The sequence below is a fragment of the Malus domestica genome, chromosome 17 (assembly GCF_042453785.1).
Source record: "Malus domestica chromosome 17, GDT2T_hap1".
In the NCBI taxonomy this organism is placed as follows: Eukaryota; Viridiplantae; Streptophyta; class Magnoliopsida; order Rosales; family Rosaceae; genus Malus; species Malus domestica.
The window spans coordinates 15,499,055-15,526,050 of NC_091677.1; the positions used below are offsets into that span (position 1 = coordinate 15,499,055).

The following is a 26,996-nucleotide window of genomic DNA, read 5'->3' on the forward strand; positions in this document are numbered from 1 at the left end:
TTTGGTGAGGAAGAAGGAAGATGGTGCAGAAGAAAGTGGTTGAAATTGACTAAACCGTAGGTTGGTGATGGAAAAATGCAGGGAGTGGGGTTGAGGGATAAGGGTGCAAGATAGGAACTAAGGTGGGAAAAGAATGCATAAAGTAAAAAGAAAATTCCAAGCTGCCGACTCTCAAAACGGCAATCGGATGGAGAAGTTGAAGAGAGGGGAGGAAGAAACAGGAGGGGTGTTTGCTCCCTAAATTCGCCATGGGGCCTTGCGGGCAAGCCGGGGATTTACTTCACATACGAGATTGGTGGGTGCGGGCGTGCCACTACTAGATGCCGTTAGTAGACGGGATTTGAATGATTGAGATTGTGCCTTTTGACTTCGAACCAAGAGATTGTACCATTGAGTGGGAGTTGCTCAAATTAAGGTTCTTTGTTTGCCTTAAAAATAAGGACTTTACTTATATGGAGAGATAGAACAATATGTAAATGACAAGGGAAAATGACTAATATTGCAGATTGCTTGTAGATTAAATGATTGAAAGAGGGTTGTACATAAAAGCTACAAATAAGATCGATACTACAAGTGAGTAGCAGAGCTAATAAACAAGAAAAGCAAAGGATGCTTGGCTAAAAATAAATGTCTACAAGGAAGCTGATGAGCTAATTTGAGTAGAGTTTTGATTGGTTGTTTTGAGTGTCCATAATCCTTGTGCTTGTGCTCCTTTATATAGAGGTCTAAAGGAAACCCTCCTGCTGAGGACATTGCATCTGCCCAAAAGAAACTTGGGTAGCTTGCATTTCATTGCTTGGGCAACTTGCATTGGTTTTGCCAACTTGCATGTAGAAACAATATTAAAAGGGAAACTTGCATTTCTACCACATGCTTTCATCACATGTCTCCCCACTTGTAATAAACTAACATTCAAAAGAAGCAAGTTGGCTTCTTTCACATATTCTTTGCATCCACATCCGTATGTTGCCTTCCAACCCATTTGCAAGGATGCATGTATCTTGATTAAACAAAGCTTGACAAATCTCCACCACCAAAACAAATTGGAAGAACAATATTATAGTGTCAAAACCCCTCCACTTGCATCTAAATATCTTTCCAAGTTAGCTTTCTTGCATATTAATCCTCCAAATGCCATATTTTACCCAAATTGTCCAAATAAGTAAAAATGGGTATATTTCGAGTGCAAACAAGGGGGAGTGAGAAATTGAAGCTGTTAAAATTCTCTCACAAAAGGAGAGAGAAACCCCCACAGACGGAGGGAATAGCTCTCACAGAGGAGAGAATCCAAAAAATTCTTTGACATAATGTTATATTTACATTAAGAGGATAGTCCGAGTGAGAGAATAAATTGGTATTAAACTGGTTATTCACGAGATTCGAACCTCAGAGCTCTCACTTATAAGTAAAGGAATACGATTAGGCTATAATACTAAGTGAAAACTATTCAAAAGTTTAAAACCAAAATCAAACACTGAGATTTTTTTTGTTTGGGTTATACAAATAAATTTAATAACCCAAAAAATTACCTTTGCACGACCTGAAATTGTGTACTGCATCTCCTACGACCGACTCATCCATACGTCTACCTTCATAAATTCACAAATTCGTTACTCTAGAAAAGTTCTACCGTGAGAGATACAAGTTTCAACAAAGATTGATGCTTTTTCTGCTAGAAAGTAGAAGGAGATGCAATAAAAATTTACTTCCGATCTTGTTCGTCAGCATCGGTGGCGCTGGAAGTGCTCAAATTCAGTGGATATCGTTGATATCATCAATATTTGATAAATGTTAATAAGACATCAATATTTGGAATCAATATGTAAATATAACTTGTTAATATGGCGTTGAAATGTGTGTGTGTGTGTGTGTGTGTATATACACCAATATCGTTTTTAAGGCTCTGTGTACCGTATTTTCTGTTGTAGGCATAATTTACTGAACAATTATGGAGGCCAAAGAGAGAGAGAGAGGTGCGGCATAGATAGAGAGAAAGAGAGAGATGTGTTATTGTGGATGTGTTCTATTCCACCCCATTGTGCCTTTATTTATAGTAGTAGGGAAGGTTAATTCCTTACCCTTTAGGATTACAACATTTAATAGGTAATCTACTCCTAATAGGAATATAAGAGATATTCCAAGATATACTAAGATTTACACAATCACATTCCTAATCTAATAGGACTGCAACACTCCCTATTGAGTGTGTAAATACTAAAGTAAATAGCTCATCAGATCTTCAGTGATGAAGTAAGTATAGTTGATGAAGTCGTCGAAACAATGAGTAAATGCGGGTCTCAAATCAACAGAAGAATGAATAAAAAGTAAAACTCACAAAACCTTGCTATGGTAAAACCCAAGGTAGGAGAAAAACCCATAGACTAAAGAGAAAAGTGAGAAGTTGCATTAAGTCAAAATTATACGTCTTTTGGACGCAAGTAGAATAGCCCACAAGGGTATGATCAGCCCAGGATGGGTGCCTCGTTAAAACCTAGTTAGGTAGCAAAAACCCAGTGGGAAAAATGCTCCTAATCGTAGGGAAAAATAATATATTAAGATCAAGTGAGTATACTTCTGGATACTCCTCTTGAGTTTGACATAACTTCCAAATGAGAACTACAAGCATTGCATATGAATAGTTAGGCATACCAATTCCTTGGACAAGCTTCTAGAAGGTTGACTTCGGCAGTGACGTCATGTAGAGGTCGGCAAGGTTGTCTGGGATCGGCTTGCATGACTTCAATCTCCTGATGCTTTGCTGATGTAGATGTGGACGCAATATGTCTTGGTGTTGACTTTGTTGATGTATCATGACTTGGTCGGGTTGATACATACGACATAATCTTCATGGATCGTTGTTGGGACTCAACGATGGATGAAAACACAGCAAGTACTTCGAATATGCTCAACAAGAACTCCTAACCATGTCTCACTTGTGGCATAGTGAAGTAAGGTGAGTCTTGGAACGATTCGAAGATTTTGCAACTAAGGTCATATTATAGACCTCTAAGATATTGCAATATCCCTAACGGTAAAGACATAACCATTTGGTGATTTTGCCTTGTATGGGTTTGATAACTAACATGTGTCAGCATAACAAACAAGGCAAGCATCATTTCGAGGATCAAAGGGTTGGATCCGCTAAGATGCGTTGGGATTTGCCCATGTAGTACCTTCAGGGTACGTCTTTAATACCAATTCAGTGGTTGTGTATAGGCGCGGTGCTGCATCTTTACCAAGATCAATAGCGAAGAAAATGTCCTATCTAAATACAATGAGCTAAGTACAACGAAGCGCAAAGTTGAACTTAGATATGGAATTTCGAATTCCATAACCTCTTCAAGGGTCTCATTTGCATATAACATATGGACGATCATAGGTATACTCAAGGGTAACACATTCAGGGTGTAGTTCGACTGGTAGACCAAAATATCGTCAGAACAATGCTTCAACTTTAGGTCAAGGCATAAACAAGTTTTCCTAAGATCCTTCATCTCAAATTCCATCTTCAGGTGCGATGCAGTTTTATCAAGCTCTTCCGGAGTCTTAGTGAGATTCGTGTCAACGACATAAACTGTAACTCTAGCAATTTGGAATAAGACTTCATAGTTTATCACACCATAATTCATCCCTAACTGATCAAATAATCGCTTAGACGAGTATACCACATCAGTCGGATTTTTCAATCCATAAGTGAACGCCTCAAAACAAGTTCAAAGGATGTTCCGTGGTTTTGGAACTATTTGAAATAGTCCATGTAATTCTTCGAGAACTTACATGTAAATCTCCGTATCTATATCCCTATGGAGAAAACACTAACCACATTTCATAATGCTGCTCTTAATCACATGACGTTTAAGAGAAACCTTACGCCGTAAGGCGTGCATCATATTGCACTATTTCATTCATCTCATAACACTTCTTTTCCCACTTGTAACACAACAGGGTTACCTTGGGCAGTGTAGGAACGATAGGTCCAATACACACATTGGTAAGGAATTTTACCTAGATTGTAACTTTAGTTGTCCAATCAGTTCTACATTGTCACTTAATCAACAGAACACAGTTCGATATCGTCGCTTTTCATTTATGTCGATAACTACCATATAAGTGAAAACATCATTGATGATAATCTCATTTCAATTCCATTTAGCTCATCCAAACTAGTATACTGGACTAAGAAATTTAAGTCTCGGGCGAAATCCGGATTAATCTCATGAGATGAAAATGATTTAAGACAGCGATTGAGTTTAGATTCATTATTGTGTCGTATCTTCCTCTTCTAGGGAAGTGAATCCTACGAACCGAATGATCTGTCGTGCTCCAGGCCAAGACATATTGATTGGCTATCTGTCAGTGTACCGGACCGTCCAGGGGCGTCCAAACCATCCAATAGGGGTGGCACACCCTCAAAGGATGTTGACTCGACGTCTGTTAAGTACGTCTATCCTTGCAGGCATGTCTGCAACTTGTATATGATCTCGTTACTTTAGCTAGATTAAAGGGAAAATTTTTTGCTGCTACAAGGACAATTGAAAATGTTAATGGAGAGTGAGTAGTTCATGAGAACATGATGAATACCTTGATTTATACCATTACTCTCCATTTCGTTGGATCTACTAAGCTCTAACTTGATCGTTCTACAGAACTCCCAATAAACCTAAAAATGTCTTAACTCTTCCTCATTTTAGGTGGTATAAAATGTTTTTTATGCCAAGGCTTTCACTAGATTTGATTTAATGTTGATTTCTGGAAAGAAAGTTTCTTTCTAGATTACTTCCCTTATTTGCCAAAAAGGTACGAAGTCGTATAAGGGCAAAGTTCGGAGGAGTCATACCTTACGGGTAGTATACCTATGTAGAACTTACTTTTGAAATTTGTGCTGAAATTTTAGAACTTTGTAACGATATGAAACTGAAAAAACAGCTTCATAAACAACAATCTTTAGGATTAAAAGAAATGGGAGATTTTTGTGAACAATTTGGGTTTGAACCTAAAGGTTGATCATCTTCTAAAAAATCCCTTTGGGAAAACCAAAAAATTTCACAAAAAAAAAATCGAAAGACAGTCCACATAGATTCTCAAAACCTTATAGGATAGTCTCACAAACAAGTAAGGGGAAGAAAGGATCGGAAAAAGAAAAAAAAACCCCTTGTTTGCAAAATTGTGGAAATGTGACATATAAAACCTAGGGGTGGGCACGGTTTGGTTTGTTGCAGTTTTGAGTGAAACCGAAACCGAAATCGAATTTTTTTGCAGTTTGGTTTGGTGCGGTTTTGAAGCCAAAACCGAAATGAAACCAAACCGTTTGGTTCGGTGCGGTGTGGTTTCAAACAGTTTCAGTTTGGTTTTTGAGAAAAAATGTACAATTTGCAATTTAACATATTAATAAGCATTTCCCAATAGCAATAGGAAAAAGACATTTGTTATGTAAACAATTAGCATGTTGCATGCAGTTGTGATGTTAAAACATGTTTGTAGGGTGTCCCTTACAATGTTTATTATAAAACAAGTTGAATAAATTTGAATTCATTAAACGTGAGCGAAACTTTGATACTAGAATATGTGATATCATGCTTCAAATGAGTGGACTTAATTAGATCATTGTTCAACTCTTGATCACAAAATTAGTCCACCCGTGTACATATATGTGTGTGTGATGGTATAAAATAATAAAGGTCCTTCAAGTTAATGAACGAAAGAAAGTGATGAATGATGATATTCTAGTGTGGTTGAGTCCCATACTAAGTGTATGGATTCTAACAAACAACCAATTAAAACATGAAATATAATATGGACATTTAATTAAATGTTTATTAATATTTGTGGTGCGGTTCAGTTTTGGTGTGGTTTTCAAAAGACAAAACTGAAACCAAACCATTTTCTATGTTGCAGTTTGGTTTCAAAACCAAAACCGTTTCAAAATCGCAAAACCAAACCGTTCGGTGCGGTTTGATTTGGTTCGTGTTTCGGTTCTAAGTGCCCACCCCTAATAAAACCTCAATGTCGAATGAAAGAATAAATTAATAAATTAAATCTCGATGAAGGTCTGAAAAAACAATTATGTCGGCTAATGGGAAACTCTTCTAGTTCCTAAGAAAGCGAAATGAAGTTACAATTCCTTGAAGATGAAGAACTGTTTACTTCACCAACCGAAGCCAACAATTCTTACTTGGATGATGAATGTACTTGCAAACTAGACCATTGTGTTATCACTAAAGAAGAAAGTCTAATCTTAGACTTAATAGATAGGTTAAAAGATCCATCAGAGAAAAAAGAAATTTTAGAAAAATATTTAGATTTGTTGATAGAATAGCTAAAAAAACAGCTAGAAAAGAACCCCAAATGCAATATGTAAATACCATACAAAAGAATATTCAAAACAAAGAAAAATTTATTTGTTATCTAAACAAAAGAAATGCATTTTAAAAAGACTCAAGAACAACTCACTACAAAATTAGTAAAAGAAAAAGTTGAGTCCATTCAAAAGGAATTTGAAAAACAAGTTTGTGCTAAAATTCCTAGTTTCGTTTGGGATCGTAAAAGGCATATTGTTGAACTACCCTATGAGCCTAATTTTGATGAAAAGAAAATCCTCACTAAGGCTCGACCAATTCAAATGAATAGTAGACCGATGGAGATCTGCAAAAAAGAGATTAATGAACTTCTTGGAAAGAAGTTAATCCGAAAGAGCTACTCTCCTTGGAGTTGTTCAGCATTCTACATGGAAAATGTTGTTGAACTCAAACGAGGAGCGCCCAAGTTAGTCATTAATTACAAACATTTAAATAATGCTCTCAGATGGATTAGGTATCCTATTCCAAATAAGAAAAACTTATTAGACAAGTTGAATCAAGCCGTAGTATGTTCAAAATTCGACATGAAATGTGGATATTGGCGATTTAAATTGTTGAGAAAGACAGGTACAAAACTGCATTCAATGTACCATTCGAACATTATGCATGGGATGTAATGCCATTGGTATTAAAGAACGCTCCCTTAGTGTTTCAAAATATAATGAATGATATCTTTAATCTTTACTCAACTTTTACCATTGTTTATATTGATGATGTTTCGGTTTATTCTAATTCGTTAGAACAACACTTTAAACATCTAAATATTTTCTTGAAAGTGGTAAAAAATGCAGGTTTGGTTATCTCAACTCGAAAGATGAAGCTTTTTCCAAACTTGGTTTATTGTTTAGGGTCCTAATATGGATTACTTGCCTCAAACAATTATTGATTCTTTTCTAGAAAACTTCAGAAAAGAAAATTTTGATTATCCTGAAAAGAGGAAACTTTTTCTATGATTCATGATAATATATGAACTTCCCTAGATCCTGGAATGAGATTATGGTTTTGTTGATAATGATTGTGGTGCATGGGACTTTGTTCCACAATTCAAAAGGAAAATATTTATTCGCTGGTCAGATAAATTTCATTGTGATCAACTCAAACCAGCATCTTTTAAAGCCTGAAGAATCTTGCTTGATAGGCAACTTGTAGTTGAATTACCCTGATCTACCCCTAAATCATCTACAAAGACAGAAAAACTTAAGTCTTTGATCGAGTCCAACCTTCTTGTTCTAAGAAAGATCTGAAAAGGAAAGGTTCTTAAAATTCTTAAACTCAACGGCTTAGAAATTGAGGAAATGGAGTTTCAAGCCGCGTCATCCAAGCATCACATGGATGAAGATTTTGGTGATGATGACAAAGATGACGATTACAGAATGTGTCATTTTGTCCATCCAAAGAAGTAAAGCATGAAGTGCTTTTTCACTAATAAAAGAGAAAGTATTAAAGAAAAGAAAAGATGTCTAATATCTAGACGCCAACAATTTTCCTTCTTGAATAATTGTCCTTGGTTCATGTAGTTGTTTGTCGGTGTGTTTTTTTTTTTTTTGAAATTTTTCTGTGCAACTACGTGAAGTTGAGTCGAATCCACTTCATAAAGTGAAGATGCCCCCAATGTGCAAGGCTGCTTTATGGAGCACCTCTGTTTCTGTGACACCTAGTCTTTAATTTTGCTTTTATTTTTTTATTTAAAGAGTTTCCTAGCTCAGTTGTCTGTACACTTAGAAATTTCACTTTGTAAAATACTCTCTTGAGTGCTTTCTTTGTTGAGTGTTGCCTTTGTATCAAAATTTTGGAGTGCTTCCCTATAACCTTGAAGATCAATAAATTAATGTGAGTTTATATTTTTATACTTTATGCCTATTTTTTTTTTTAATCTCAGTCTTTAACTATCATTTACTTCATCTTTGTTTATAAAAAAATTATAGTGTTTTTATCTTTATACATATATTCTTTGCCTATTTATAAATTTATTATAAATTAAAGCAAAATTAGAGGTTTTTATCTACAATTAGCTACTCTGATGTCTCTAAGCCATATTTAATATTCTCTGCCCGTTTATAAATTTAATTATAAATTAAAGCTTAGACATTTTTAGCTACAATGAGCTACTCTGAAGTCTCTGGGCTATGTTTGGTATCAAAGCCAAACCCACTAGTTATAAGGCTCTTAATCAAGGTAAAAGAAACTACATCATTAAATCAAGATACTCTGCAATAAGTTCTCACTAATGTGGGGGGAAGTCATCAACGGGCCGTATCACCATGTGAAGCCGAAGTGAGGCGTGTTCAGGCGTAGGTAGTAAGTATGTCCATACATCACCTAGGGAACAGAAGTAGAGAAACTCTCATCTAATGGCTAGTTTACTTAGATCATTGAGTAAGAGAATTATAGGTAGCAGTAGTGATTCTAACGACAGTAATAGCTTGAGAAATATGAGAGTTAAGAATGTTGAAGGAGTAACCATCCTGAATATAAATAGGATTTAGAAAACTAAAATATCCCTAAAGTTCAGACATGCGACATATATCAGAAAGGGACATTCAAATTTAATCAGATTATTTAATTAAAACAGTAAAAACCATTTCAGTCACCGATGCTAGTGCAGACTTTCAACTACTCTCTTAACACTAGATAGATCAGCATATGCAAAAGGGTCATAACTATTTGCATATAAGTCTGATACAGGTTGCGGTGAAACCGTTAACCAGAATAGGGTTAGATACCTCAATTCTACTCTGCCTTCGGGATAAACGTCATAGGAATTTTGTTAATTCCATGTTGGGATTAGTAAAGTCTTCCTTAAGTGAAGGGCCAATTTATTTTAATTGTTACCCAAACTTTTCAACGTCATTATCCGACCCAAGAATTTTAAAAACTCTTACCTTAAGCGTAGATACCCAAGGGTAATGATAGGGACCCTGGATCACAAAATCTCATTGTGATTTATTGGATTGCATATAAAACGATGAACCATTGTACCCAGAGCTAAAGTTATGGATAGCAAGGGACAAACAATTTTATTCCAAGCCAATCTAGGAATTTCAGCAAAAACTTAGCCCAGAGACGTCATATTAGCTAATTGTATCAACAGACTTACTACCTCTACCTTAACACACCTCACTTCGACTTCACACCGCAATACGACCTTTTGACAACTTGCCCCCACCTTAGTGAGAAGTTCTTGTAGAGTATATTGATCTAATGATGTAGTTTAATTTTTAGCTTGATTAAAAGCCCTATAACTAGCAAGTTTGGCTCTGATACCAAATATGGCCCATAGACGTCAGAGTAGCTAATTGTTGCTAAAAATGTCTAATCTTGCTTTAATTTATAATTAAATTTATAAATAGGCAGAGAATATATGTATAAAGATAAAAACACTATAATTAAAAATTGGAATAAACAAAGATAAAGTAAAGGATAGTTAAAGACTGAGATTAAAAAAAAGTTAAAATAGGCATAAAGTAGATAAAGATAAAGTAAACTCACATCAATTTATTGATCTTTAAGGCTACAAGGAAGCACTCCAAAGTTTTGATACATGGGCAGTACTCAACAAAGAAAGCACTCAAGAGAGTATTTTACAAAGTGGAATTTCTAAGTGTACACACAATTAAGCTAGAAAGCTCTTTAAATAAAAAACTAAAAGCAAACTTAAAGACCAGTTGTCGCACAAGCAGAGGAGCACCATAAAGCAGCCTTGCACATTGGGCGACATCTTCACTTTATAAAGTGGATCTGACTCAGCTTCACGTGGTTACATAGAAAGATTCCAAAAAAAAAAAAAAACACACTGACAAATAACTATAGGAACCAAGGACAATTATTCGAGGAAGGAATAATTGTTGGCGTCTAGATATCAAACAACATCGTTTCTTTTCTTTAACTCTTTCTCTTTTATCAGAGAAAAACCATTTTATGTTTTACTTCTTTGGACAAATAGGAGCTTTATACTCCATTTCCTCATCGTCTAAACCTTCGAATTCTAGAATTTTAAGACCCTTTTCTTTCAAATCCTTCTTAGAACAAGAAGGGCAGAAATCTATCAAAAAATTAAGTGTTTCAATATTTGTAGATGATTCAGGGGTAGAGCAGGGTAATTCATCTACAAGCTGCCTATCAGGCAGGATTCTTTAGGTTTTGCAAGTTGGTGGTTTGAGATGATCAAGATGGAATTTATCCCACCAGCGAATAAATATTTTTCTTTTAAGTTGCAGAACAAATTCCCATGCACAATCATCATCAACAAAACCATAATCCTATTTCAAGATCTAAGGAAGTTCATATATTATCATGAACCATAGAAAAAATTGCATCTTTTAAAGATAATCAAAAATTTTCTTTTCTAAAGTTTTCTATAAAAAAAAATCAATAATTGTTTGAGGCAAGTAATTCATATTAAGACCCCAAACAATAAACTAAGTTCGGAACCAATTTGGGACCTCTTTCAGAGAGATCTAAGTCAGAATCGAATAAACCATGTGTGGGAATATCGAATGTTTTGAAAACATAAAACTAAATCCCACGCGTTTTGGTAATTCCAAAAATTGTAGCCTCTTTGACTCATATCAGGACTAGAGTACAACCGCATGTGGTAAGGGCTATTTCTCCATTCTTCTAGGGAGGTAACTTTTAGTATTTGAATTTTTGAGAAAGAAGTCATATTGTTTGATTCACTTCTATATCTGTGAACAATATCAACTGATTTAATTTCAATTAAAATATGTTCATACTAATATCTTTGGTTATAAAAAGGAAGGATATGATCACAATGGTGTTTTTCACCAATTTGTCTAGGAGATGGTAATAAATTTGAATCCTCTATGTTCATCAAAGGAATTGCAATCGACTATGTAAAAGGGTTGTTGGTGATGGCTTTCTCACTGTCTTTGTTATAATGGATAGCAGTTGAAATTGGATTTGGATTTGCCTGGGTGGATGAAGCAAAACCTCTTTGGATGAAGGTGGAGCCCCTTTTAGAGAGAGCTAGATTCTGCTCATTATTCCCTATGTGTGCCTTGCAAAAATTGACGTGTTAAAAAAATCAGGCGAAGAGTTAGATTCACCTTTAATATATTCAATATCAAAATCAAAAGCTGACAAAATCCCTTGCCATCTAGCAAATATTTATTTTGATGCTAAATTCTTAACATCTTTCAACAAAATATCCTTAGTGGCCTTACAATCCACCCTAATCAGAAAACATTTGTTAAGAAGATCACTTTCGAATTTTGTCATAGCATGAACTATTGACAAAAGTTCTTTCTTAACAGTAGAATAGTTTTTTTTGGGCTGGTTTCCAGACACTAGAAGCAAAACGACTAAAGACTCATAGTTGTCTTAAGTTCTTTACTTCATGATTTCTCCATAGCCTTCATTAAAAGCATCAGTTTCCAAAATTTTGAAGGCTTATGGGTTTGCTAACGCTAAACACGGTTGTTCTTTGACTTTTCTTTTCAAAAGTTTTACTGCTCGAGTTTGTTCTTTTGGCCAAGGAACAAGGTTCTTCTTCAACCTTTGGTAGAGTGGCTTGCTATCCTTCGCTAGGTCTTTATAAAAGTCTCCTACATAATTAAGGCTTCCCAAAAACCTTTGCAATTGTTTTTTTTTTTTAATCCAGATTCATCTGGAAATTTGTCAGCAAAATCAATAGCTCGATCAATAGGCAAAATAATTTCTTATTGAATATTATGACCTAAAAATTGAAACTTTGTTTGAAAGAGTTTCATCTTTCAAGTTAGACAACCAAACCTGTATTTTTTACCACTTTCATTAAAATATTTAGATGTTTAAAGTATTGTTCTAACGAATTAGAATAAACTAAAACATCATCAGTATAAACAATGGTAAAAGTGGAGTAAGGATTAAAGATATCATTCATTCTATTTTGAAACTATAAAGGAGCATTCTTTAACCCTAAATAACATTACATTCTATTCATAATGTCTGAATGGTACATTGAAGCAATTTTATACCTGTCTTTCTCAGCAATCTGAATATGCCATTATCCAGATTTCATGTCGAATTTAGAAAATATTATAGCTTGAGTCAGCTTGTCTAATAAATTTTTCTTATTTGGAATAGGATACCTAATCCATCTGAATGCTTTATTTAAAGGTTTATAATTAATGACTAATTGGGCGCTACTCGCTCGAGTTCAGCGGTATTTTTCACGTAGAATGCTGAACAGCTCCAAGAAGGGTAGCTTTTTCGAAATAACTTCTTTTCAAGAAGTTCGTTAATCTTCTTTTTTTCAGATCTCCATCAATTTTCTATTCATCTGAATTGGTCGAGCCTTAGTGGAGATTTTCTTTTCATCAAAATCAAGCTCATACGATAATACAACAATATGCCTTTTATGATCCTAAAAGGCACTAGAAATTTTAGCAAAAACTTGTTTTTCACATTCCTTTTGAATGGACTCAACATTTTCTTTTACTAATTTTGTGGTGAGTTGTTATTCAAGCCTTTTAAAATACATTTCTTCTTTCAAAGAATGAAGAAATTTTTGTTTGTTTTGAATATTCTTTTGTATGGTATTTACATACTGCATTTGGGGTTCCTTTGAGAAAGTGAATTTTATCTTTGTTCCTTCAACTTCAGTTTCAATACCTTATTCAGAAACTTTAAATGGGTAAAACGTATTGATAAGGGGAGTACCTAAAATCACAGCATGGCTTAGTCCTTTAACCATAACAAAAAGAATTTCAAAACAAACCTCGTCTTGAATTAAGGCGGCACCCAACACCTTATACTGGATTTTCATAAGTTGGTTAGTTGCACTTTGCAGACATTGAGAAGTTTTCTAGAAGTACTTTGTGGGCATAACTCCTTCATTTATACAATTTAGGTCTGCTCTGGAGTCAATGAGTATTTCTAGAAAATCTAAAAGTTTTGTAAATAATAAAGGTAATTATAGAATACCACGTTAGAGAAATTACCTTATCGATGCTACTAACATACTTCAGGATGGAGATGTTGTTGTTTGGATCGGCTAGTTCCAAGACTAGTTCATACTCTGGTGACTTAATCTTCTTCTTTTTTACCAAGTTATCTATCAAATGTTGAAAGTCACTTTCAGTTTCAGTTTTACGTCTTAAAACTCCGAACTTCATCTTCAATCGAGAAATGATAGAGTTCTAGAACTTGAACCTTATGCTTTAATCCCTTGATTTCATCTTTCGTATCATTAATTTCATGTCGTATTTTAGATATTGTGGGTTCTTACCAACTTGTTTTTTCAGCTATCCTATCAACAATTGTTTTGAGATGTTCTTGTTAAGCTTTCGTTTTTCCTTTTCTCTAGCCAAATCTAAATATTTTTCTAGAATTTCTCTTTTCTCTGATGGATCTTCTAACCTATCTATTAAGTCTAAGACCAGACTTGTTTTTTTAGTGATAACACAGATGTTTAGTTTGCAAGTACATTCTTCATCCGAGTCAAAATTGCTTGCTTCGATTGTTGAAGTAAACATTTTTTCATCTTCGAGGACTATAACTTCAATTTTGCTTTGTTCGGAATCAAAAGAGTTTAGCATCAGCTGACATAATTATTTCTTCAAACCTTCATTGAGATTTAGGTTATTAATTTTTTTCTTTCATTCGACATTGAGGTCTCATATATCCAACATTTCTAGACTTATAGCAAACAATCCTTTCTTTCCCCCTTCTTGTTTGCCAAGTTGGAATTTTCGTTTGCGAAACATCCTATAAGGTTTTAAGGATCCATGTAGACTATCTTCTAAATATTTTTTTTGAAATTTTTGGTTTTCCTAAAGGGGTTTTTAGACGATGTTCGGCCTTTAGGTTCCAACCCAAATTGTTAACAAAAATCTTCCATTTCTTTTGATCCAAAAGATCTTTGTTTATTAAGCTGTGTTTTTGGCTTCATACCGTTACAAAGTTCTAAACCTTCAACACATATTTCAAAAGTAAGCTCTCCATAAGTATACAACCTGTAAGGTATAACTCCTCCGAACTTTGCCTTTATACAACTTCGTACCTTTTTAGCAAATAAGGAAGGTAATCCAGAAAGAAACTTTTTTTTTTCTATAAATAAGCATTACAATCAGATCTAGTGAAAACCTTGGCATAGAAAACATCTTTATACCACCTAAAATGAGACAGAGTCAGCCATTTTAGGTTCATTAGAAGTTCTCTAGAACGATCAAGTTGGAGCTCAGTACATCCAACGAAATGGAGGGTAATGGTATAAATCAAGGTATTCATTGCGTCCTCATGAACTACTCGCTCTCCATTAACGTTTTCAAATGTCCTTAATGGCAATAAAAAAAAAATTCCCTTTGCTTGTTCGCTTAGGTGAAAATCCCACCATAAGCGAAGTTGTCCAATAAATCTGATGACAATTGCATGTGCAATAGCTCTATCAAAATTTCGTTGTAATTTGCTGACTGATGAGAACATCATCATCTATCTCATAGTATTAATGATTTGATATTCTGTTTGCCCATCAATGTTTCATTTAACAATTGATCGTCCATCATACTGCACATTTTCACCCATATCATTATCTTCAAATTGAAAATCTATTGGAGTTGGCCTATGATAATAATTTTTTTAAATGGGTGTTCTTGTGACCTTGTGGCTCTATTTTATCCTATTCACTTGTGGGTCTAAGGTTGACTTGGTAAATTCATCTTATAAATCAGCAATTTAGGTTTCAGTAATGACTGATACTTTTGGCTCAGTTATCTTCATCGAGCTTAATCTTTTGGCCAAAGCATCAACAAATTTGTCATTGGTTAGGGTTTTTCCTAAGTCCGTAAGATCATGATTAGTTCGAACATGGTTTGGCTGACCTTATCCTTTTCTTTTTTTATTCTTCTTTCCTTCAGAAAAATTGGAAGATGCTCCTGGTTCTCTAGGATTCAAATTCTAGATTTGAGAGAATCATTTTCCTTTAATAAGTTCTCTATCCTAGAAGCTCGTTGACCTAAAGATTGGAGAAACAAATATGTATAATTATTTTGCTATCACAGTTGCAACTAAATTTTGTACATAAGCATTTTGTCCTCCTTCTGGGACTTCCTTATAAGGAGAAGCAATTGTTCTGTGTGGATTTATCTGAATAGTCTTTTTGTGGTGGATGTATTAACATTTCTGCTTTTCCTTCTTTCATTATATAAGTTTTTAATGGGATATCAAAAGTACTTATACATTGAGTGTATTCAGAAAATTTGTACCTTTTAGCACACCATTCATATCAAGGAAAGAATCTTATAGTATTTCCTTTTTCAATCATGAAGGTGTAGTGACATTTCTCCAATAAAACTCTTCTTTCTTGGATGTGGGCCTTTTCTAGCCCTTCTCTTTTCATAGCATTTTCTTTATTGAGATAATCTTTCTCAATAAATTCCTTATATGGTTTAAATTTTGCTGACACAGATGTTAGATTCAACGTCATCCCACGTGAATTCTAATTGAGGTGGATTCCTAGAGTTCCTAGAGAGAGTTGTGGCTTCAGTAATCTCAACCTTATAAAATGAGTAGTGCACTTGTTCATGGGTCTTTCTAAGCTCTTCTTAGATAGTCCTTTTGATAAAGATTTTACCACCTGTAAAACAAGGGTTAAACCATATAATTTGTTTGTAAGATAACAAGTTTTTGTAGTATAGAATGGCTCAAACAAGGTCGATCTCCTCAAGGACTGGTATAAACAATTTACGATTTTTGGAGTATTTAACTTAGTTAACTCTAAGAACTACAATAATTTGACAAAACTAAATCATATTGTACGTGACTTAAAGAAATATCTAAAATGGGAATTGGCTTATAGAAATAGTGATCCAACTAAACAAAACAAGTAAATGTAGAAACTCAAGATAATATAAATAATTGAAGAAAATTAGATTGACAAGGCATTAGAGTTTAACCTTTATCAACAACAGTCCTACGTAGTTCTTCCAATTGTTTAAGTAATCGAAAACACACATGCTTTGAAGGTTGAGTTTTTCCTTGTGTAGTTTTATTTGTAACATTATACATATACTAAAAACCAGCATAAAAGACCGTTCATCCTAAGAGAGAACACTATTCATTAATAGTGAACGGACTAAAATGCCCTCCAATTCTTTTGTTATTAGTTAATTTTTCTCTTTTAACACAACAAAAAGACTGTTTTACTCTCCTTGCCTACGAGTGATCATCGCTTCACTTTCTCACTTTCTCCTTCGACAAAACACTCTTCACCTGTGCGTCATCTTGGAGTGGGAAGGGGGGGGCGAAACGACTCTTCGTTCTCCAATCTTCCAGAAACCACGACGACTCCAAATCTTTCTCCCACAAACCCTTCGTTTTCCATTTGCCGTATTCGTCCAAAATTTCACTATCAACTCCACTTAAAATCCCTAGAATGCCAAAACCGAACTTTCTCGAGCCAAAGAAATCGCCATCAGCCTTCGCCTATAAAAAAATTTTCCAGAAATTCGCCACAGAAAGTCCAAATTTTCTCTACTTGGACGATTGCGGAAGATCAGGTTTGATTATTTTCACACTTTCTCGATTCGATTTCATATGATTTGGGTTTGGGCAGATCAATCCTGTAAACCGCTTCGATAACATGTCTTGGAACTAGACTGGCCGCTATCTGCACAGCCTCCATATTCTTGGTAATACACCAGAAGCAATCATCTCATGGCTTGAAAAGGATAGAAAGACTAATCCAGGGCAATCACATATCATTAACTCATCAGACATAATCAACGTTTGTAAATGCTTTGTCTTATTTATTTATTTCATTAACAATTCAAACATACCTTTATATTTATTAGTATCTTGATTTCCTTGACAATTCGAGCATATCTTTTTTGTATGTTTTTTTTTTCTGGGTGTTTAATTTTATTTGAATTTCTCAGTGACTTGGATTTTCCAAGTCTCCAACCGAGAAGTTTTCCTCATTCGGGAAATTAAGAGAACACTACCCCAACATACATGCTCCACTCAGAAAGCTTCAACATACAAGCTTTAACAAAAGAAAATTCAAAGAACTTAGCGAAGAAGGCTTTGGTGTATTTAACACAATACGTTGAAATGAAGGAAAGCTTATTTATTGATATCCCCGATAAGCTACAAATATGTACATATACATGAGTCAAAATAAGCACACAAGAGGGAGCCTTCACAAAGGTTGCTTAGGAGAAGTCTCAGCAGTCGGTAGAGCCCCAGAAAGAGAAGGCACCGGAGGGGGATCATTTGGAGCCTCAGTACTGGACAGAACCCTAGAAGGATGAGGCATCAGAGGTTGATCATTTGGAGCTTCATTACGCGGTACAGCCCCAGAAGACGAAGGCAATAAATGCCTTTGGAACAAACCCACAAATCTCTGATGATCAAGTAAAACCTGACCATCAGTTTCCTTCATCTGGTCAAGCTTCCTCTTCATGTTTGTAGCATAGTCATGTGCGAGCCGGTGCAACTGTTTATTCTCATGCTTGAGCCCTCTAATCTCCTGTTTGAGACTCATCACTTCAGCCGCCAATGATTCAACTTGGCGGGTTCGAGCAAATAGGCGTTGGGCCATATTAGACACAGAACCTGCACACTGAACACTGAGAGCCAGCGAATCCTTAACAGCTAACTCATCAGACCGTTTGGAAAGTAGTCTGTTATCTTTGGGAGTGAGAAGGTTCCTGGCCACCACCGCAGCGGTCATATCATTCTTCATCACGGAATCCCCAACGGTAAGAGGACCAGTAGGGGAGACGAAGGATGGGCGCCATATGTTGTCTGGAGAAGGCGGGGCTGCCTCTTCAACAAGGTTCAAGTCAAAACGACGGTCGGAGGGGCCAGACATTTTCAAAGGTGTTGAAGAGAGAAGAGGTCGGACAAATCAAGATCTTAGAAGTGCAAGAATGAAGCTTCTACTGGTGGAGATTTAAGTGTGCTTTGGAACTTAATGCCAGCCCCTATAAAAATCTGCACTCGACGAAGCTTCAGAAATCGAAGAGGCGCCTGCTCAGAAATCGAAGAGGCGTTTGCTTTCTCAAAAGCTGGGCTGCTTAGAGATCACGAGGGTTGATCTCAGAAATCGAAGAGGCGTTTGCTTTCTCAAAAGTTGGGCTGCTCAAAGACCACGAAGGCCAATCTCAAAAATCGAAGAGGCGCTCGCTTTCTCAAAAGCTGGGCTCCCTAGAGACCACGAGGGCCGATATCAGAAATCGAAGAGGCACCTACTTTTCCAACCTTTTCCAGCCTTGTCAGCACCTGTCACACGCACACTCAGTTTTGCGGAAATTATGGGCATTCTGTCAAAGACTTCTGGGGAAGTAGAAAACACATGAATCTTACTGTTCAATCACCCACTTCCTACACGCAACAATAGCTCATGGGTACCACAGATAACTTTGCCAAAGTTCTCTGCCAAAGTTGAGCACGTGAAGCTTGCAGCTCCCACTACATCGCTCTGACCAAGAAGGGTAAAAGAATAGCAAAGAAACAGCACTAACAAAGTTTAGACCCATAAATTTTGAAGGTCTAGCTACCATATTATTACCCACAAGGGTAAAGGAACAGTACCACTGCTGGATAATTGGAAAGTCCCTGTGTGTCAACCTCTGTGCTTCGTGGCAAGGTAGACTAGCAAACATGCCCAACCTTTACTCACATTCGAGAAAACACTCCCAATAAGATTGCTTGCTCCAAAATCGAAGAGGCACCGTCCTCCGAATCTCGAGAGCCAGACTCCCAACATGACTACTTTCTTAAAAATCGAAGAGAGGGTAAAGGAACAGTACCATTGCTGGATAATTGGAAAGTCCCTGTGTGTCAACCTCTGTGCTTCGTGGCAAGGTAGACTAGCAAACATGCCCAACCTTTACTCACATTCGAGAAAACACTCCCAACAAGATTGCTTGCTCCAAAATCGAAGAGGCACCGCCCTCCGAATCTCGAGAGCCAGACTCCCAACATGATTACTTTCTCAAAAATCGAAGAGACACTGCTCCCCGAATCTCGAGAGCCAGACCCCCAGCATGATTGCTTTCTCAAAAATCGATGAGGCATCGTTCTCCGAATCAATCGAAGAGGCGCTCGCTTTCTCAAAAGCTGGGCTGCTCAGAGACCATGAGGGCCGATCTCAGAAATCGAAGAGGCACCTACTTTTCTAGCCTTGTCAACACCTGTCACACGCACACTCAGCTTTGCAGAAATTATGGGCATTCTGTCGAAGACTTCTGGTGAAGTAGAAAGCACATGAATCTTACTGTTCAATCACCCACTTCCCACACGCAACAATAGCTCATGGGTACCACAAATAACTTTGCCAAAGTTCTCTGCCAAAGTTGAGCACGTGAAGCTTGCAGCTCTCACTACATCGCTCTGACCAAGAAAGGTAAAAGAATAGCAAAGAAACAGCACTAACAAAAGTTTAGACACATAAATTTTGAAGGTCTAGTTACCATATTATTACCCACAACTGTAAAGGAACAGTACCACTGCTGGATAATTGGAAAGTCCCTGTGTGTCAACCTCTGTGCTTCGTGGCAAGGTAGACTAGCAAACATGCCCAACCTTTACTCACATTCGAGAAAACACTCCCAATAAGATTGCTTGCTCCAAAATCGAAGAGGCACCGTCCTCCGAATCTCGAGAGCCAGACTCCCAACATGACTACTTTCTCAAAATCGAAGAGAGGGTAAAGGAACAGTACCATTGCTGGATAATTGGAAAGTCCCTGTGTGTCAACCTTTGTGCTTCGTGGCAAGGTAGACTAGCAAACATGCCCAACCTTTACTCACATTCGAGACAACACTCCCAACAAGATTGCTTGCTCCAAAATCGAAGAGGCACCACCCTCCGAATCTCGAGAGCCAGACTCCCAACATGATTACTTCCTCAAAAATCGAAGAGACACTGCTCTCCGAATCTCGAGAGTCATACCCCCAGCATGATTGCTTTCTCAAAAATCGAAGAGGCATCGTTCTCCGAATCTCGAGAGCCAGATACCACAGACCACTTTTTCAAAGTGCTCTGACAGAGTTAAAACATGTGAAACTGGCAGCTCCCACTACCGTGCTATGACCAAGCAGGGTAAAGGAATAGCATTACTACTTGTTGTTAGGGAGACTCCTATATATGTCGACCTCCATCCCCAACGGACAGGCAGACCTGCAAAAATGCTCAACCCTTCATCATATCTGAGAGGGCACTCCCAACGAAGCCTTTCGAAATATTCAGCTTTCTTTCCCCCCGATAATACCTCTGCAAACAAGCTATACTAGAGCAAGAATATCTCATATCATCAGGGTTAAAAGCAAGAGTATCCCATATCATGCTTTTTCCCTGTCTTTTCTTTTGGCCTTGTTTTTACCTGCAAGACAAGGAGAAAGAGAGCAATCAGTCAGCACTTGGAATCAAGCTTCCAGCCAGGAACTGACTGCCTGGAACCCCTTACCTGATTACTTACTTGGCATTGCTCTCGAGTACTCATCTTCAACATCTTATGTTTCCAGGGAAGATTCCGCATCTGCTTGAGGAACAGATAGGGCAAGTGCGAAGGATACAAGGAAGCATGTGGAGACAAGCGTAACAGCACACGTGCCGATACATTCATTACTTTGTCAAAAGCAAAAGTATCCCATATCAGCAGGGTGGAACGTACTCTAGATTTGATGGACTTGTTTTGACCCTCAAATTCTTCAGTCGGCCTTATACTCTGGAGGAAACCAGAAAACCCTCCAGCTCAGTTCAAGAATAAGCCTGTGGAAAGTTACTTCTTCAAAAGCAAAAGTATATCATATCATCTCTTCTCATTTTTCTTCTCTTTATCCTTCATGCTGCTGCAAGATGGGGAGAAGGTGAACAATCAGTCGGAGCTCTGATTGCTTACCTTGTCTGTCACCTCTTTCAGCAGACCCCCTAGCTCGGCGACTTGGGGGACTCCTACTACATGGTTTGTATCGCGCTTGACCAAGCCTGAAACTACAAGTAAGCTTCAAGTGAAATTGATACATTACCTTGTGCATCTCCACCAGTTAAAGATACCACCCCTGGATGGAGGAAGAGTACTTCCAGAGAAGATGCCACATCTACCTATGAGACAGATAAGGCAAGTCAAGACGACACCACACTCCGATACTTAGAAGTTTCGTGATTACGAGATCATTCTCCCACAATATTTCCTAATGTCATTTGTACTAAATCATTCACTTGTACTCACTAAATGAGAGCTTGAACCTATGTACTTGTGTAAACCCTTCACAATTAATGAGAACTCTTCTATTCCGTGGACGTAGCCAATCTGGGTGAACCACGTACATCTTGTGTTTGCTTTCCTATCTCTATCCATTTATATACTTATCCACACTAATGACTGGAGCAATCTAGCGAAGATCACAAAAAGCGATCGTTTTCGCTACCTAGGATCTATCTTGCAAGAGAACGGAGAATTAGATGGAGATCTCAACCATAGAATACGAGCTGGATGGAAAGAGTGCATCCGGCGTGTTGTGTGACCGTCGTAGGCCACTGAAGCTCAAGGGAAAATTTTATAGGACGGCAATAAGGCTAGCGATGTTGTATGGCACAGAATGTTGGGTGGTGAAGCATCAACACGTACACAAAATGGGTGTAGCGGAGATGAGGATGCTTCGTGGGATGTGTGGGCACACGAGAAAGGATAAGATTGGGAATGAGGATATCCGAGGTAAAGTAGGAGTAGCCGAAATTGTAGGAAAGATGAGAGAAAATCGGCTCCGGTGATTTTGAACATGTGCAAAGAAGGCCGACTGACGCTCCGGTTCGAAGATGTGACTACGGGACAGAGGTTCAGGGCCGAAGTGGTAGAGGAAGACCTAGGACAACTTTGGAAGAGACTCTAAGAAAAGACTTAGAGTACTTGGATCTAACGGTGGACATGACACAAAACCGAGCGCAATGGCGTTCTAGGATTCATATAGCCGACCCCACTTAGTGGGAAAAGGCTTTGTTGTTGTTGTTGTTGTTGTTCAAAGGATGCTTTGGTTAGTAGCCATTTTATTTATTGATTTTTTTTTTTTTGGATTTATAGCACCAAGGGTATTGGTGAATGGTGAAGAGGTTTGTATGGATTCACGTATCTTAAACATGTAGTGGGAAGTGAGGGTTTGGTTTTAGTGTTTTAGATAATTTGAGGAACATGTAGATACTATGATTTGTGGTTGCGTTCTTAAACCATGATAAAGCAGTCCATGTAATTTTAACATAGATATCATTTTTTTTATCTAATGCATGAGTATTTGAAATGGTAAGACGATAATATATGGGTAACACTGTGTGATTTAAAATCCAAAGAGAGACAATGAACCATGTTTGATATTTTTTTTGTTTTGGTTGATTTAAATTTGAGCTTTTTTGAGTTGGAATCATGTGTTTTGTTTAAGATATCATTTTTGGTTTATGCATGGTTTGCCAGGGCGAAAGTTTGCATCTTTTTTATGGTTGGATTCATGGGTTTTTTCTTAAGCTTTGAAGTTCTTAGTTTTTATCAAGAAATTTAATCTGGGTTTCATTTATTTGTGAAACTAGCACTTATTTTATGAAAATTTTTCAGTAAATGATTGCTTATTTGGCTTTAAATTTGACCTCTTTGAATTTCCAGGTTGTTCTAGACTTTGTCAACACGCAGAGTTGTCTTCGGCAGAGCTCGATAGCAACTTTGGGTGAGTCTGAATTGCTAGTAGATATGATTTTTCTTTAATTTATTCATCTTCTTTCGAATTTATTTGCAAATATTTTTGAAGCCCATGTAATTCAAAGTTCAAATTTATTTGTAAAGTATTAGTGTGGGTGTGGTCACCCAATATGATTTTTACATGGTGTTGCTATCTGGTATTTGACAATTATATTGGGTACTATCTAAATTTTGGTTTAGCTGCTGATGAAGCGAAATCAAAAGGTTATAAATGAGAGGTATAATTTAATTTTTATATTTTATGCATCAGCAGACCCCCTAGCTCGGCGACTTGGGGGACTCCTACTACATGGTTTGTATCGCGCTTGACCAAGCCTGAAACTACAAGTAAGCTTCAAGTGAAATTGATACATTACCTTGTGCATCTCCACCAGTTAAAGATACCACCCCTGGATGGAGGAAGAGTACTTCCAGAGAAGATGCCACATCTACCTATGAGACAGATAAGGCAAGTCAAGACGACATCACACTCCGATACTTAGAAGTTTCGTGATTACGAGATCATTCTCCTACAATATTTCCTAACGTCATTTGTACTAAATCATTCACTTGTACTCACTAAAGGAGAGCTTGAACCTATGTACTTGTGTAAACCCTTCACAATTAATGAGAACTCTTCTATTCCGTGGACGTAGCCAATCTGGGTGAACCACGTACATCTTGTGTTTGCTTTCCTATCTCTATCCATTTATATACTTATCCACACTAATGACCGGAGCAATCTAGCGAAGATCACAAAAAACGACCGTTTTCGCTACCTAGGATCTATCTTGCAAGAGAACGGAGAATTAGATGAAGATCTCAACCATAGAATACGAGCTGGATGGATGAAGTGTAAGAGTGCATCCGGCGTGTTGTGTGACCGTCGTAGGCCACTGAAGCTCAAGGGAAAATTTTATAGGACGGCAATAAGGCCAGCGATGTTGTATGGCACAGAATGTTGGGCGGTGAAGCATCAACACGTACACAAAATGGGTGTAGTGGAGATGAGGATGCTTCGTGGGATGTGTGGGCACACGAGAAAGGATAAGATTGGGAATGAGGATATCCGAGGTAAAGTAGGAGTAGCCGAAATTGTAGGAAAGATGAGAGAAAATCGGCTCCGGTGATTTGGACATGTGCAAAGAAGGCCGACTAACGCTCCGGTTCGAAGATGTGACTACGGGACAGAGGTTCAGGGCCGAAGGGGTAGAGGAAGACCTAGGAAAACTTTGGAAGAGACTCTAAGAAAAGACTTAGAGTACTTGGATCTAACGGAGGACATGACACAAAACCGAGCGCAATGGCGTTCTAGGATTCATATAGCCGACCCCACTTAGTGGGAAAAGGCTTTGTTGTTGTTGTTGTATTTGATTAAATGAATACTGTAGGAACATTGCCTTGACATATGTGCTTTCGTATGGAAAACTGAATTTTGTGTGTTTATAAGCATGTATATACTCAATATTTATTTAAATTACAATGGAATTGACTGAAAATTATGGAGAATTAGTATAAGTTTACACACCGAAAGAAATAGAATGAAAATGTAAGTAAAGAAAAATTAGAATGTAATACATAATATCTTAGTATGTAGGGATTGATGACTAAATGTGCTACGTGAAGAGATTGCTTATTTCGTTAGTTAAGGGCAGCACTTGATAGAAGCGTAACCAAAACCAGGTAAGAGTCACATTTGGTTGCATTCCTATCTCAATTTTGTGTATTATTCACTTAGCTCTATGTTGTTAACTGCAAATTTTGCTATTTTTGTTGCCTTCCGTTTTATCTACTAATTATTGTTCTATGAATTGTATTCTTCAGTTAAATAATGATAACTAGAATCCCAAAGAAAAAAAATAAATTCAAGGATTGCAGTGTTTGGGATGATAATTTGTATCCAATATGATCATTAGCCAGGCAGAGAACCTAATTTGGGAAGTGGTTTTAAAGTTTTAATAGTTTTGTTGTGTGTAAATTTCTTGCTTTGCCTAGCTACCAAGAATCTAATAACCAAAGGCTTAGGTGTTTTCCCCAAATGGTTTTCAATTTGTTGTAGGTAAACGAGAGCTAATGTATTGTTATGCACAGGGAAATGGAAGGAAAGTAAAACTTCAAGCTTTTAATACAAATTATAAATGGAGCAACACTAAACAAAAGATAGGTAAAACTGACCACTACCTTCTTTCCAGTTAAATGTAAATCAATTGATTAAGTGTGTGTTTAAAATGAAGTTTCAATTGTTTTCAAACTCTAACAATGAACTTCTACGCGTTAAGATAATCTATTTAGAGTTTTGATCCACTTTTGATTATGCAGAATTTCAATTTTTTTTCATATAAAGTTTCCATTTTTCTTTTGAGTGAGAGAAGAAGTTTTAATTTGGGTTTACAATTTTTTCCTTTGTAGATTTTCGTAGTAGGACCGAGCTTTCAAAAGGCACTTCAAGTTCTGGAAATCTTTTTTGTTATGGTTTTGTTATATCAGGTTCTAAATTGTGCAAACCATTTCTTTAATTAGAGAAAATTAAGCACAATCCTGCTTATATACATATTGTTATTTTAAGAAACAATTTTGTTAGTCTTTTCTAAAAGAAATGATAATAAGAAACTGCAATTTACTTTTCGGTATCATTCTTAACTGATTTCTGAATTTATGCCCAAGTCTGTCTAATCTACTCCAAATATAGGCTGAGCAAAAGGAGGAAAGGTTTAAGTAGGTATGTGTATAATGTGTTTTCATCAATTCTTTCTCAGAATGTGCCTTCATTGTTGGTTTATGTACTATTTTTCTCTGTCTAAAAAATTGAAATAAATATGATATTTTCACTATTCCTTCTTCTTCCAAGTTTTTTCCACAGAACATAAAAATAGAAATGACTATTTGTTTCCCTTTTTCTACTTTGTTCTTTTGCAGCAAAACAAGCATGATTTTGTTGGTACTCCTTATTTAGTGAAGCAACGGTTTCATATTGTGAACTGTCTTTGTGTGTTTATCACCTTATTCTTTATGGTTCCAGTTTCCTAAATGAAGTTTGACATGTATGGAATTTGAAAATTTATATCCATAAACTTCATTTTGCCCATGAACACCTATGTTGTTCCGTATTTTTGAAAGAGTTGTAAATAAATTTGCACATGTATGTGAATAATATTGTCTACTGTATATACATATATATAATTTTTTTTAGAACTTCTAAATGTGTTATACAATTTTCAATCCTGCAGTAATGTGCAGTCATCCTTGCTAGTTCAAGCTAAAACACATACCACAACATGCAATTTATCCATGACATTTGGATTAAATATAAACATGAGTGATTCATTAATCTTTGTGAAAATCCTTTTGGTAAACCATGTAATCCCTAAAAAGTATGAAATTTATCTTAGGAGAAATTATAATCCTCAATCACAAGAAGCATAACCAATTTTAACGTGATATTCGTTCAAAATTGCATCCGATGACTTTTCTAAGCATCATAATGGTGATCAAACATCAAAACACATAGATAGTTTAATTCAGTGATTGAAAATATCAAAGCAAGCATGTAACAACACTTAAGCAATTAAAAGAGAAACCTACGTAATCATGTTGAGGCTCACAACCTCACTTTAGCAAAAGGAAATTAGTTATACATGTTTGAATGCATAAAGAATTATCCATGAAGAATCAAGGAAAGAGAACCACCGTTTTTTACAAGAATTCTCCCTAAGCTCTCTCTTCTCCTCTGAAAAAAAGAAACTCCTCCTTTTGCCATTATCGCCTCACTATTTAAATTCCCCTAATGCGTACTTAAAAAGACTCCAATCATCCACATTCCGGATCAGATTAGGAGACACAAAATAAATGTCAATTAAAATTGATTTCCTAATTTAAATGGACAAACAGAACGTGCCCTGCCTCCATACGTTTGGTAGACCAAAAGTCCCTAGATTTCAATGAATGAGCTGTCCTTAGAAGGCTTGAAATGTTTG

General features: G+C 36.5%; 1 long non-coding RNA gene across 1 annotated transcript; it reads left to right on the forward strand.

Annotated features, from left to right (window-relative positions):
• Positions 1–16,506: 16,506 nt before the first annotated feature.
• On the forward strand, positions 16,507–23,699 carry LOC139193752 (uncharacterized). The gene is made up of 3 exons (XR_011578218.1): positions 16,507–16,984; positions 22,951–23,011; positions 23,297–23,699. It is a non-coding gene; the product is annotated as an uncharacterized lncRNA (long non-coding RNA).
• The last annotated feature ends 3,297 nt before the right edge of the window (positions 23,700–26,996 follow it).